Here is a 16,306-nt window from a genome sequence, read left to right as displayed (position 1 = left end):
CATAGTTTTCCCGGAGCTTACCATAGCATCCTTCCTTTCCTCCCTTCTGCCGGAAGGAAAGTGGTAGAAAATGGGGCCACCATTTCCAGAATGGAGAAGGGAGATGTGGCCGATGCAGGGTGGCAAGAAAGTGTGGCAAGAAAGTGTGGTGATGGTGACAGAGGGCTGGTGAGGGATACGAGGGCTGGCAGAAGGTGGCAGCAGGGGAGGTTTGTGTCCCTGGTCATGGTGCAAGCCATGGAAGAGTTGGCAGAGGAGAAGGAGGCAGCACCCCTCCAGCAGCAGATGCAGCTATTGCACACTGGCAGCAGAGCTTTTCACCATAACTCCCCCCCCCCGGCTCTGAAACAGCAGAGGTGACCGGGTAAGGCCCATCCTCCATAGCATGGCAGTCCGGCTCAGGAGGGGAGTGAAAGGGCAGAGACAGCTGAAATGATTGAAGGTGCCGCATCTCCGTTTGGTTTCCATTACTCATCTCTTGGACTTTTGGGGAGGGTTTTTTTTCCCACCTGGAAGGAAGATGAACAAAAACCAGACGTGTTTCAGAAAACACAGATTTATCATAACTGGATCACCAAATTCAACAAAAAATTAGGTATTGGGTCTGCCAAACTGGTGCGAATCAGCTGAATCCCACCTCTGATTAGGGCACTGGAAGGCTATGGAAGGGCGATATGGTAATGCCACACACAAAAGTATATTACTGATTACTGCAAATTCTATAATTAATAATCATAATGACTAGGAATTATGCATAATATAATCCCACTCTTCTGGATGGCACCTGATTGAGGAGGTGTGACTTGAAGCCATATGCCATATTTTAACATTAAAAGCAAAGAAATATATGTCAGTATTATATATGATATCAAATATACAATCAGATCACCTAAACACTCATGCATTTTGCTTTTTCCGTTTTCTTGTCATATGCAAAAGAATCCAGTGACAATCTTTTTTTTCCCTGAAGTAATCATTATAACAAAAGAATACCTTAAACATGTGCATGTCTTAGTGAAAAAGAGGTTGTTGAACAAACAAAAAAGATCAAAAAGTTTAGAGGCAGAATGAAATTTTTTAATTTTATAGGTTAAAAGGTTCTTGGAACTTGAATCAATAACAAGCTGAATGTGAGGCAGTGTTATAATGTAGCTGCCAAACAGGCAAATGCAATTTAAATACCATCAATAGAAGCACAGTTTTAAAACCATGGAAAGATTTACCACTTTGTCAATCTAGATTTGCCAGCTTTTATTTAAATGAACTAAGTGCAATAAATCTCTGTACCTGCCATAATTATATATGGTATTTGTACGTAAATATGTATCTGCTCCAAGAAAGGGCAGAAAGAGGGGAAAAAGTAATATTAAATAAAGTAACAACTAATTAAAGTCCTATTCAACAACATGTAGCATTTAAAAAATCAGTTACTCCCCATCTGCATATACTAATCAATCTTTTTCTCTTACACATCACTTTCACATATAGAGACAGTTTAACAGACTATTCAGGAAGAAGCAGAATCACCATTAAATCTGAGGATGAAAAAAGAGAAGAACTATAACAGAGGAGCAGAAAAAAAGGGGAGGGGGCATAGTTAATTTTTAAAAATATTCTGTATTAGACAGCAAGAATAGAATTTGCTTAGTTGGGGCCATTTGTGATAGGTATAAGCCTGCACTTTCAATTTCCTGGTGGTCTCTAATACAAACAAGCAAACAAACAAATAAATAAGTGTAGCTAGTGTCAGCAGAGGCCTTAAAGCAAGATATTTTATAAAAAATAAAACAATATATTTTATAGCAATATGAAACCTAAACATTAATACTACTGCAATAATTTGATCAATTATACTTCATAAATATTGGATATCTAACTGTTTTGATTAGACTTAGAAACATTTAATTTAGCATTTGATGTGATAAATTTTCTGCTTAACCAACAATATTTTCCATAATCCTTAGTTACTGGAAGTTTATTTTTAAAATGCTTCAAGGTTAACTTTCTAAGATTAAAACTCAGGATCAGATTTGTCTCTTGCAATCCCACAGCTGAATCAAAAGAAGAGACAGGCAACTCTTGCAAGTACACATATGATTCTTCCAGTTACAGTGCAGTAGAGTTGGCTTTATTTATTTATTTATTTATTTATTTATTTACTTACTTACTTACTTACTTACTTACTTACTTACTTACTTACTTACTTACTTACTTATTTACTTTATTTGTTTCATTTGGCAAGAGTTGGACTGAATGGCCTATATGGCTGCTCAAGGACATCTGCAGAGCAGTCAAGAAATTATACAGTGGTCATTTCTGTGCAATTGAAATCTCCCAATGTGCATTAATAAAAGGACTGTAACTGCCTTCTTAATATTTTTGACTCATCCCTATCATATGCCCCTGTTTCTTCTTTTAGAAAGTATTAAAACTGAAAGAGTTGTTTGAGAATTAAGTGGTCTCCAAATCCAAATAAATAAATGCACTTCAGATACTGAGTTATACTGATTTAATTTTAAAACCCTAACAAGTAAAATAAATTTTATATATAAAAATACATTTTACAATTAGAGAAATACTTGAAACACTTAAATCCTTAATCTAGTTTATTTACATTTTCCTCTTAGTTTTGAAATAGAGCAGTAACTTTGTTTTGACTGCAGTTTTCCAAGCACTCGCTGTTCCTTAGAAGAATTTATATTTAATGCAAGCAGAAATTCAACTGAAAACATATTTCTAGAAGAGTTGAAGAAAGGGAAAGTCAGAAATTAGTAATGAAAGAAAAATGACTTCTAGCATTTCAATTTATCAAAAATACTGCAAGTACAACAAAAATATCTTAGCTCATTTCCAAGCACACATTATTCTAAATGTGGCACAATAGAGGCAAACAAACAACTGACTTTAGGCAGTGAAGACTTAGAGCAATGCAAGGGAAAGCAAAATATCAAAATGAATATAGTAATCAGAACCTGGTTAATGGTAATAGGCCTAATGTTTCATGGCAGTGACATTCTCTGATAGTTCCTATTTTTCTTTCACTCTTTCATTTTGTAATAATGCAAGCATGTTCATGGCTAGAGGACTGTGGAGAAATTAAAAGTCTAATCAGGCAATTCAGATGGAGGTTTCTTGAGGAAACAGTACTTTATTTTCTTTTTTATATAAATATTTTATTGATTTTCTATTTTCACAAACAAGTGCTCAATAAACAATGTGGTGACTGAGTCCATTAATAATGATACATATAAGTTTTTCCAACTAAGTCCAATGTTACATCGCCATTACATCCTCTCTTTTTCTGGTAATAACAATTGTTCCAGATTCGGCAAATGCAGTTCTTATTATTGTTAGTAAACATACAATTTATTACATTTTTCTTTTCTTTTTTTATTGAAAAGTTTTACAAAAAAATTATAAAATATACCCCAAACCCACCCACCCTACCCCCCTACCCCCCTACCCCACTTCCCAGAGCTGAATACAGGGTAATAAATATAACAATCATAATCTAACTAACATTAACCAACTATATAGATAAACAAATATAATGCGCTTTAACTCTCTTTTAACACAAAGTAAATAATTTAAAGAATAAACTTAATCATATAAACAAATTAAAATCCTAGTTTCTAAACAACACAATATCATAAAATTTCCACTATACTAAACTAATAATAATAATAATGGTGATGATGATAATAATAACAATAATAATATTCTAAAATTTATTCATAAAATAAACGGAACTTTTTAGTCCCATATTTATTCTGAATATAATCTATCCATTTTCTCCAAACTGAAATGTATCTTTCTTGTGAATAATCCTTCAAATAAGCAGAAATCTTAGCTATTTCTGCTAAATTTGAACTTTAAGCCTCCATTCTTCTATAGTAGGCAAACAATCCTTCTTCCAATATTGCCCTACCAGCAGCCTTGCTGCTGTTATTAAATTCAACATCAAATTAATTTCCTTAGCATCAAAATCTACTATAATACCCAACAAAAATAGTTGAGGAGTAAACTTTATCTTTCTTTTAAAAATATTCTGAATGTTCCACCAAATTTTAATCCTAAAAGCTTTTACATTTCTACAAGTCCACCAAATATGAAAATAAGTTGCATCCAAACTACCACATCTCCAACATTTGGGCTGCAAGTTAGGACACATACAAGACAACTTTTGGCAATCCAAATGCCACCTATAAAACATTTTATAAAAAATTTCTCTCAAACTTTGAGCTTGAGTAAATTTTACATTTCTAACCCAAATTATCTCCCATGTGTCCAATAGAATCGACTCTTGAATATTTTGTGCCCATTTTACCATACAATCTTTAACTAGTTCCATTTCAGAATCCAATTCTATTAAGACATTATAAATTCTCTTTATATGAGCTCGAGTTTGATCTTTAATCTGTTTTATCAAATTCGCATCCTCTAAAGTAATACCAACCTTTTGATCTAAACTCCACCTAACTAACAATTGATTTTATTGAAACCAAGAGTGTATTTTCTTGCTTCAACTCAGCTAAAGATTTTAGTTACCAGTCCTTCCCTTCCAAACTAAGTAATTCCTTATAAGAAATCCTATCCAAATTCACTCCTCTAGATACCCCCTCTATCACGTGTCCAGGAATCCCCCAAATTGGAATTTTATAATTTAACCTATAATAATACTTCTTCCAGACATGTAATAAAGCATTTCTTAAAATATTTATTACATTTTTATAATCATATCAATAATATCAGTTTAAAATATCTTTCATAGCCAAAACATATCTTAACTGCATTTGCATTCAGTTTCCACATATTTAATCCATATCCTATTTTTGCTTTTTTTTCAATTTTAGTTTCTCATCCATATTCAAAGCATCCAATCATTTATAATTTCAAAACAAATTATATTTGGGCAATCAAAAGAATCCCTTATTCAAAGTTCTTAACATATTCTTATTTCCCTTTTCATACCAAGATATAATATTCTGATTACAAATCTTAACTGTCTAGTTATGATAATACTTCTATTTCTAACAATATTCTTAACCATGTTCAAACCTCTAATCAATAAAATAACATCCTCTCTAATAGGTCAAAGCTTCTGTTTCCTTCAGTTTTACTCTAGCTTTCTTTCTTTGCCAACTAACTTTCCAAGTTAATGCATTTAGATCATCAAATAATTCTTCTTCTTTTTTATATATATTATTTGGAACATGAGAAACAATTTGGTTAAAATGCTTGTGGAAGAGCTTGCCCATTGATATTCTTCTCTAGTTCCCCACAGTTCTGTTAACGACTTTATCTTCCATTCCATCAGCTCTCCTTTCTTGTCATCCAGTATGTTCTGAAACCTTGGTTTATAAAATGTCTTTTCCGTTTCCAATATTATTGTTATATATTCTGAGTTTTCATTTATCTGAGTCTGGTAATCTCTTTCCTCCTTTAAATTATCAATATTTGCATCAGCATTCTCTAGTTTTCCTTCTATTTTCTGGGTTGCTGGTTCCTTCACTGTAATCATCTTCTGAGTTTGTAGATTTGGGTTAGAAAATCGTTCTTTTATCTTTCCATGAGCCTTGATTCCTTCACTCTCACTGCAGTTGAGGTCAGGAGGGCTTGGCATGGTTGGGACTACTCAAGACTGGTATTTTTAGGTGACAGTTCTTTTCACCTGCGCCCACTCTCCAGGAACAATGATCGGTTGGAGACAGATGATAGGGCAGCCTGGGCCTGTATGAGATAGAAGACAAAACCTGCACCAGATTATGCAAATATTGAGTAACATTCTTCTCTTCCTCATTGACATTCTTCATGTAACAAAAGACCTCCCATACGTCATTTTAAAAGAAAACAAAACAAGTTTTCAAAAGCTGAGGCCTGTATTGAAATGGTCTCACCACTAGATGTCCCATGTGTACATCCCACATCCATAAGCTTTTAAAAAAAAAAAAAAAAAAACTAAGCACATTCTTTAACTTCTCTTTCCCAAACATTGACTTCCTTCTGTGTGCCATTTCTGCAGCTTCTGCACCAACTTCACATGAGTTAACTCTTTCCCTTTTTACTATTAATCAATCTTCTTTCTTTCCAAATTTTCCTCTCCTCCTAACCTCAGAGCCTGGCTCAGAACCCACAGGTTTGAGCAAACCACAGGGAGGGAAAGCCCCTCCCCCCACGAGCCTCCAGCTTCCACCAACATTCTCTTCTCTATATATCACCACATATCACAATGCTGTCTCTTCAGCTACTTTGCTAGGTCCATAAACAAGTCAGGCCAAACCTTTGTCTGCAATTCTATCACTTCATGTTCTAATCAGACTAGTTCATTGAGCTCAAGAACTGGGCAGGTTTCAAATCAGCTGGTTTCTTTCTCCTAGCCCAGTCCTGAGCTAGCACACCTTTTACTATTCCAGAATCAACATCCATAAAGAGATAAAAAAAACTTCTCTAAGTTGGGGAGACTCCCAATAAAATAAAGAGCAATTTCACAAGAAAAAAAACAAGCTTCATGAGGTATCCTGAGTTAATATACTGAAAATATTTGTTTATGCAAAGACTGAAACTAGAGTATCACACTTTTAAAAACATTTACAGATCTAAGCAAAACAATTCCGAGTCATTTTCCTTTGGTTGATTAATATACATAGGGTTAATTAACATTTTCAAAGATTTCCAGTTTGTTCCAATGCCAAGTCTTTCTCTGAGTTATTATCTGGTTTCAGATAAGATACTTGTAACATTATGTCTTGCCTGAATAAGATTTTTTTTGTTCTGTGTTCTCAAACAAAGTTACAAGCCAAAAACTGAAAGAATAACTCTCACATTTAATTTCCCCCCTCCTTCCCTCCTTCTTTGAGGCCAGAGTTAAGCAGCAAGAAAAAAAGTTTTAAAATGATCACCCAAACCTCCCCCCTTCTCCCTTTTTCTGTCTCTCTCTTCCAAAGAATAAAGAGAAAAAATGTAGCAAGCCGGTAACAAAGAAGGCTGAACAAAATTTTTAAAAACTGCACAGGGATCTTGGCCCCTTTTGAATTTCTCTCACTTATATCATTTTTTCAACAAAATAGTTTTCTCTCTTCACATTCTCATGCACTTTCTTAGTCCACAACAAAAACAACAAAATCTGCAATTTACTGTTTCTTCCACAGCCTGGGGTGGGGAACTCACACACACACACAGGCATTTGCACATTCAGCATATTCACACATTCAAACTGCTTGCACAAACAATTTCACATACAGATATTTAATTTTCATGCTTTTTTCCAGGCAAACCATTTATTTTTAAATAAGGCCTTGCCCTTCTCCCAAGTCTTGGAAATGACACAAAAAATACGGACACAAATATACACAGATCACAGATACCATTAAGACAACATTTCCAGGCCTGTTGCTTGTCCTCTGAGAAGTGAGACAATCACAAGGTGATTCCAACCAAACACATAGTTTTTTTTTTCTCACCATTCCAAATCCAAGCTTAATGTTCTGGATGGCCAAATATTTAAGAAACACATCAATTTGGAGTTTGAAGCCAAAGCACACCTCCCTTTAAATTTTTTTTTTCTAAAAAGGGAGGGGAACATTTATGATTGTTTCCAATTTTTCCCAGAAAATTCAAAGGACACTGGGGAAGGACCAAAAGGAATGTTGAATTTGGGGCCCTTTGCCAGTGTGAAGGAAGAGAGGAAAAGTGCAGAGAACAGCCTCCGTTTTTCACGTTCAATAATAGGGATGGTTTCCAAGGACAGTAGATGGTGACAGTGTCTAACAGAAAGGAATTGAATGTACATCCAAAGAGCAGGTTAGAGAGGAAAAAAACACCTGAATTCAGTTCTTTGAACTTTTCTCTTCTTTCTTTTCTTCTGTGGCTGAAGTTGTTAAAAAGATAAGCTAGCCAAATGGAGATGTACAAAATTTTGCAAAGTTGCTCTCTTGAAGATTATTTTTACTACCACAATTTCAGTGCTTTCCAATGGGCCAACATGCAGCTTACTGGAAACATGGCCCCTCCTCTTTTCTTAAGGTGATTTAAACAACAATCCTGCCTTACCTACTACCCATTTTACTACCTTCAATTGTCCAGTCCTTACAGAGTTTCTTGCTCCCTTTCCTTTGGGATCGAGGCCCATGCAGCCCTCCTTTGTATGCCAGACTGAACCTTGCCTGACCTGCCTGAAATCCGTCTCAAAATCAACAAGCACTCTTCTTTCACTTTGGAGCAAACCTCTAACAGGAATTTCTCTGTCTCACTCTTTCATTCATGCAAACAGCACTCCCCTTTAACCAAATTATATTCACCACCAGATTTATTTCTCTTTCCCATCTCCCTCTAATTCCGGAACATTTGTTTCTACTTACCAAATTCCTCCTGTGTTCTCCTCTCCTTCTACCTTCACTGGAATGAGATGGAAGCCTCCTTAAATGTTCAGGGTTCAGACAAACTCAGGTCTGCTGGCAGATGGCCAGTTCAAAAGTCACCAGACTGTTGACTTTATACTGACCTGCTCCAGTTTTCCTGGATGTCATGCCTGAAGGTTGCTGAGTCACAACTGGACTCATTCACAGGGAATTCAGTGAGGAACAACCTTAAAGAAAAAAACTTCAAGTCCCTGTTTAGGTGCCAGACATGAAAGGTCCCAGCACTTACTTAAATTTGAGATATCATTAAAAGTCTAATCAGACAACTCAAATGGAGGCTTCTTGAGGAAACAGCACTTCCTTTTCAATCAAAATAAGTCCTGGGTGGGAACACAATCTGAACACTGGCAGCATGGCCTTCAGAAGTCCCACACCTTAGAAAGTTAGTAGCATTGCTTTATAAACTTTGTTAACTAATGAAAATCAGACAACAGAGCCATTACATCATAAGGAAGACATCATTCATTCCTCTACACTCCCTTATTCCCATCCATGTACATCCCATCCAAGTACATGTTTCCCATGCTTGCATAAAATTTGTCCCTGACACAAATGCTGATTACAAAAGTGAGATAGCAATAGTTAGGCTAAACAAATTATTTTTGCTCCAGTTACAGAACCCTTCACTACTATTAAAAAAATTGTTTCCAAAGGTACAAGATCCATTATAATACAAATATTTATTTTTGAAAATGTCAAGAAAAGCTTGGGGGGGATGTCAAAGGAAGAATATGAACATTTGTCATTTGTGCAAATATAACATAGATATAATTTGTAAGGGCAAAGCTGGTTTTGATATCAGGTAAATTTTGGAGCCCCAGAATAATGTATTCACATAGCATAAAACATGTTCACTTTATAATATGAAAGACAACTCAAAGGTTTATCTCTCTAATGTTTTCTTTATTGGTTCAGGGCTGCTGCTGGAATGTCCAGCATCGCTGTTTGTCTGAACTGACAAGTCTTATGTGTGGAGGGAATATTTTAAGCTTTGTCCATGTATTATCACTGCAGAGGCAGCTGAACCATGTGTAAACGTTCCCCCAGACATATGGGACATAGAAGATTATTACTGCCTTGAAGCCTGCCACAAATTGGATGATGAGAAGAAGACCTCACAGTACAACTGAATGGTGAACATAACAAATTGCTTTTACTGGGGTGATTGAATTAAGCAAATCATTTCTGTAGAGCTTTGCACAGCCTTATCAAAGGAACAGTAAACTAGTGGGTCAATGATTGCAGAGTATTCTCTCAGGGCAACCTAGATGTCAGCAAAGAGTTATAGAGAAGTAATTCTTTCCTGTTATCTCTTTTATTTATTTATTTATTTATTTATTTATTTATTTACATATATACACACACATACAAAACTGACAAACTAAATACTCATTAAGGCTGGTTTGAGATACAGGTACTGTTGACAAACTGGAAACATTGCATGTTGCATGTTGTAGCAGAATTAATGTGTGTAAGTAGGGAGCTATAAAATGTTTGTTTTCCTATATTTAATTAAAGTTTTGTTCCTTTTTATAGGTTTTTATAGACTTTTGTGTATATATATATATATATATATATATATATATATATATATATATATATGCTGGAAAATTTGCATAAAAATACGACTCCTGGGCATGTCTATGGTACAAATAAAATACGAACACCAGGAGAGTATAAATATAAAAATATACTTTACTAAAAGCTGCCAAGCTTTCGTTTGGAAACTCCAAACATCATCAGGGCTAAGGAGCCAGTAAACAATGATGACTTAAATGGGTTTTGCCGGCATCTGCACCCGGCTCATGGACCGCGTCACCGGTCCCGGCCGGTTAATTAGTGTTCCAGATGTTTCTTTATTACTCTCCTTACGCTTCCTTCTATGGTTCTTCCGGATCATTCCTTCCACTATCTCATTACTGGCATTCATCTCCTCCACCACCCCTTTATCCTTATTTCCTTCCATAGTACTGACCCTCCTCCCCTTTTTGTTTTCATTTTCCACCCTGGGGGCATCTGTTTCTCCTCTATCAGTGTTATAAGCTTCCCTGGGCTCACAGATGCTCCCCCCCACACACGCTTTTCCTCAATCCCTGCTCCACACCCTTTCTTCTCACTCCTCTACTGTCATGAGTAACTTTCATACGGGTGTTGCATATTTGGGGGTCTATGCCCTCCTCCTCCGTCCTGGCAATCTTCGTGTCGACAGTTCTCCACCGTTCCATTTGTTTGCTGTGTGATCGGGTGCTTACTCCGTCTCTCAGTTCATCATCCCCCCTCCTCCCTATTGCATGCCCTTCCCCATTGCTGATAGGAACGGTATTCAGGCGGACACCAGGTCTCCAGATCTCTGCATTCTGATTCCCTGCGTTCTCACTCTCCTCTCCTGTGCTCGTCTTTGGGGGGACTTCAAAGTGTTCATCCTGGGGGGGGGGCTGTATTGTTGGTGGGGGTATTCCTTGTCTGCAGAGGGTCCAGGCAAAACACCGTGTCTCTCCCTTTCACCGTATGCCTAGGCAATCGAGCCGTGCTTTCGTTCTTCTTCTCCCCCCCTTTTTTCTTTTGATCTCCATCGACGTTCCCCGCAGTGTCAGGCTGCAAACTCCTCATGCTGGATCTTCCACACTCTCCACAGTTGTTGTTCAGGTGTCCGCCTGAATACCGTTCCTATCAGCAAGGGGGAAGGGCATGCAATAGGGAGGAGGGGGGATGATGAACTGAGAGATGGAGTAAGCACCCGATCACGCAGGATGGAGGAAGAGGGCATAGACCCCCAAATATGCAACACCCGTATGAAAGTTACTCATGACAGTGGAGGAGTGAGAAGAAAGGGTGTGGAGCAGGGATTGAGAAAAGTGTGTGGGGGGGGGAGCATCTGTGAGCCCAGGAAGCTTGTAACACTGATAGAGGAGAAACAGATGCCCCCAGGGTAGAAAATGAAAACAAAAAGGGGAGGAGGGTCAGTACTATGGAAGGAAATAAGGATAAAGGGGTGGTGGAGGAGATGAATGCCAGTAATGAGATAGTGGAAGGAATGATCCGGAAGAACCATAGAAGGAAGCATAAGGAGAGTAATAAAGAAACATCTGGAACACTAATTAACCGGCCGGGAACAGTGACGCAGATGCCGGCAAAACCCATTTAAGTCATCATTGTTTACTGGCTCCTTAGCCCTGATGATGTTTGGAGTTTCCAAACGAAAGCTTGGCAGCTTTTAGTAAAGTATATTTTTATATTTATACTCTCCTGGTGTTCGTATTTTATTTGTATAGACATTCGTATTATGTTATATATATATATATATATATATATATATATATATATATATATATATATAGTAGCTTTTTAAACTTATGCAATTCATATTTTTTACCTTTTTAAATTATGGCTTGCCTCTTTATGCTGGGTTATCACCATAAATAAAAATTTGATTGATGTCAGCTCAGATCTGCTAACCCTGGTGCTGATGCAACTTGCTAGCACTTGCTTAACTTGATGACTAAAATTGGGACAGGGATCCCATCTAAGAAGTTTGCTTTACAGATACTCCTTGACATCAATTGCTTTGGCTGTTCAAAGTTATGATGGATGCAAAAGCTACTTATGACCAGCCCCAAAATTATGGCCACTGCACTGCCCTCACATTCATTAACTCTTACAACTGACCACAGGAATTATGTAGTGCCTCACCAGGTGGAACACTTCTATCCCCCTAGGGCTCTCTGCTGGCCTTAGGCCTGATTCCACCCTATCAGGCCCCCCACACTCCCCACTCCTAACTTTTGAAAAGCTTCTTTATCTGCTTTAAATTCTGGCTGAGATAGTAAAGCCAAACTGCCTGCAACAATAGAGGTCAATACACAAACTGAAGACAGGAAGGCAGACAGGAAAAATGCAAGTTAAACAGATAGCCTTTTTTGGTTATTGTTTCACAGCATGTATTAGTATAAAACCTTGAATTTATTCCCCTTTTGTTGAATTTAATAACTGGAAAGATAAAATAGCTGGCACTGAATGTCAATTTACATCATTACTGGGAGCCTTGCCATAAAGCATTTCCAGTGATTTGTTGTTCTTCTGTGTTGGAGTTCAAAGATACCCCTAATAAACATAAAATCATTTCTCAGTAAGACACATAACAAGCTCTAAAAACCTTGCTTCTCTAGCATTCAGAGAGTGCATGATGGCAATAACACTATGCAAAAGATGATGTATTTGTGTCTGCTTTTCAAAAGCCAAATCTGAATGCCAACCAGATCTATGTTGCAGTGGAAGACAATTAAAGCCATTTTTTTTAAAGGACAAGTAGAAATAGCTCAGTTTAATGTTTTCAGAATGCTATATATTCACATAGCCCTGATTCTGATTAAATTGGTAGAGGCCAATCCTTGATAGCTTCCAGATGTTCTGAGCTGCTGATGACTCTGGTCCATTAAAAAGGATTGAGGGAATTATAATCCATAACATTTAAAAAGCATCAATTGAAATTATATTGAATGTGATCTTGCAGGCCTTCTGCTATCAACAATATCATAATTAAGATTTCTATTCCCTATGCCCATGTAATAATAGAACTATGTAGATGTATGTAGTTCTGTAATCTGTAACTGAAATACTAGTATCTCAGAAATGATGAAATATTATCCTTTATTATATTGTTCTTGGTTATAATTTGGTTATCCATGGATTCTTGAATAATCCTCAATTGGTTGAGTTTCAACCAAGCGACATACCATAAAACTTGCAACCAGAGTCATTGGATTTCCAAACAGTGGTAGGGCAAAATCAAGCCAATTAATTTATACAATTCTGTATACATACCATGCTAAATTATAATCTTGTATTTTGATTATTCCCACACAAATTCTTCTGGTGGGATTTTCTGCCCTGGAAAATCCACCAGAAGTCAGTCAAAAACATTGTAAAATCACTTCTCTTTAAAAATTTGGACTTAAATTTCTTTAAACTGGTATCAACTTTGAAAATGAGCATGGCTGTGCCCATTTTTCCTATTTATTGAAGGGAGGAGGGGGAATTGCCAGGTGCTTTGCTAGTCAAAATAATTTTTTGTCCCGTGAGAACCAAGGTCATCAGCTGCTGCTGAGACTGGTGGCTGGGTGTTTCATGCAAAGCCCACCAAGAAGATGTATTGGGAATGTAGTTGCTTGCATAGTTGTAGAAGTGGGATTTCTTAACTTTGTATTTGGGAATTGTTACGTATGTCTTCAGACTTGGTTTAACTGTTGATGTGCCTTTACTTTGTAAGTAATAAACATGTTCTTTGAGGAATTTCCAAGCCTCAGAGTTCTGCTTTATTTATCTCTGTCTGTTGAAACCATGACAATGGGATGTTTTTGTTTTAATATCTTACAATATAGAATAGTGTTCTTGGGAGTTTGATAACATTTAATTGTATTATATTGCATTGTTATTGCTCTGCAATTATTTATTATTTTCAGATTTTATTCAACAAGAAAGCTGACCTAGTATGATGTAGTGGTTAAGGCAGCAGACTAGAAATCATAAGACTGTGAGTTCTTGTCCCATTTTAGGCACAAAGCCAACTAGATAACCTTGGGCCAATCATTCTAAAAAGAAGACGATGCCAAACCACTTCTGAAATCTTGCCTATGAACTTCAATGACTAACCCAGGAATCAACCTTGACTTGAAGGCACACATATACACATACACACACACACACACACACACACACACACACAGAGAGAGAGAGAGAGAGAGAGAAAGAGAGAGAGAGAGAGAGAGAATGAATTGACCACATAAATATTTAATTTCTGTAACACTTAACACACTGGAGTCCACACTATAATTCTAAATTGTATTAAGAACTTCACTTCCTTTTTTGAATGGAATTGAAAGTATGCCCTGTGATCTAAAAATTTAATTTAGCAAATATTATATTACATAAAGAAATAATGGATTCCGCAGAATGATGACATGATATTATGTTATCATGTTCAGATTTCCTGTGTCACAATCTGTAACTACCACCAATGAATACTAGAATTAGAGAAAGTAAAGATACCGTTATATTATTTTATATTTTTTTAAAATTCAATTTTATAGGAGGACTTCATGCAGTGTGAGATCGCAGCAGTCACTTATTTCCCCTAATACAGAGCAATATCTTTAATCATACTACAAAAATTGAAAATGATGGAGTAGGTTTTCCTTTCTCTGTTGTACAGGAGCATGCTTTAATGTAACCCAAATTTCATCTCAGAGCCAGATACTCTTTTATGGCTGTCGTTGTTCTGCAAAAATAGGAGACAAAAGATGAGAATATTTCTCAGTGTATTTTTCTCGGTTTATTTTAAAAGCCTTTTGTATGAAATATAGCTTTCATCTCCAGAGTTTCCCCTATTAAAGCTCTAGGTTTTTTTCTTCATTTATTTTGTAGTTATTTCATTTCTTATCTCAAATAGTTTCTCAACACAGAAGTATCTCATTAAAACAAAAATTGGAATTGTTAACCTTTTGATTCTCAATAGTTTTTTAAGTCATTCTAAGGACATGAGAGATCTAATCACAAACCTTTCAGCTGTCTGAAGAATTCTTAACAGTGTAAACTACTTGAAGATGGACAATAGGGTTGTTTCAATTAAACTCATATTATGCTCAAGAGGAACTAGAGATTTTGAATCCTTTTAAATTGCAAATGAAAGACAGTTTCAGTGCAAATAATAGCTTGAGATATACAGATCTGCTAAATCGCGTTCTTAAATACACGGACTTAAAAACAACAACAAGCCATTCTCTGATCTTTAGTCTTTGAGCCACTTAATCCAACGATGTTTTGCTAGAGCAGTTAGATTTCTGACTCTCCTCTGCAGTGAATGTGCTGTTTGTGCTTCCTCTGATTTCACCTTGCTACAGGTTAAATGTACTGACTTAGGGAGCAACCCTATGGCTGTGGAGACAGCAGCCCCTGGCAGACAGGACTAGATTTCCTCCTCCAAGATTTTTAAAACTTCAGGCCTGGAAGGAGAAAATCCATCCTTGGAGCTCTTTTCTCATCTCAGTGATCTGACAATCACTGTTATCTTTGTTTAAGGGTGGATATCTTACAACAGAAAGCCCACCAAATGGATATACAGTAATAGGTCAATTTCCTTCCACTTCAATTCCTTTCAAATGCCCCTCAATTGTCACTTCCTGCTCAAAATTTTGTCTAAATGTACACCTTTCTATTTGCACAATGGGAAAATTTGGACTGTAATGGAATTCAAAGTTGTGTTCAGTGCTATAACTGTTCTATATCTCCAAACCAAACAATATGTATCTACTAACCCTAAAAATAATTGATGAAATTATGTTTTGATATTACAATGATAGTTATCACAAACTTGAGTATTGCATAGCTTGGACAATACTGAATTTCATTTCAGTTATATACTAAAACCAAGTGTAGCACCACCCCTGAAGGATCCACTAAAGTCTGGGCCCTCCTGGCCTCCTCTTCGGCTGGCTGCCAACCCAAGGGGTCTCTCACATTGGCACCTCTGTCTGACAGGGCACGGAGCATGGTGATGTTCAGTCACGGTTGGCAGCCACGTAGGGCGGTGATGGTCAATCTCTTTCCACAGTAACTCATGTGGGATGATCATAGTTGACCTCAGGCAATAAGACTGAGACAATGGTAATCAAGTCCTGATAGCAGCAGCTGGCATACAACAGTAGTAGTCAATCCCTAGTAACAGCAACCTGCTTAGGATGATGTTAGTCAGTCTCTGATAGTAGGAACCTGCCTATGACTATGTTAGTCAATCTCTGGTAACAGCAACTTGCCTGGGGCAATGGTAGTCAATCTCTGGTGACGGCAACTTGCCTAAGACAATGTTAGTCAGTATTTGGTAACAACGACTTGCC

Source organism: Crotalus tigris, unplaced genomic scaffold (genome assembly GCF_016545835.1).
Source record: "Crotalus tigris isolate CLP2741 ecotype Arizona unplaced genomic scaffold, ASM1654583v1 scf7180000017883.2314494, whole genome shotgun sequence".
Lineage (NCBI taxonomy): Eukaryota > Metazoa > Chordata > Lepidosauria > Squamata > Viperidae > Crotalus > Crotalus tigris.
The sequence above is the reverse complement of the archived record's forward strand: the minus strand, read 5'-3'. Positions refer to the sequence as shown.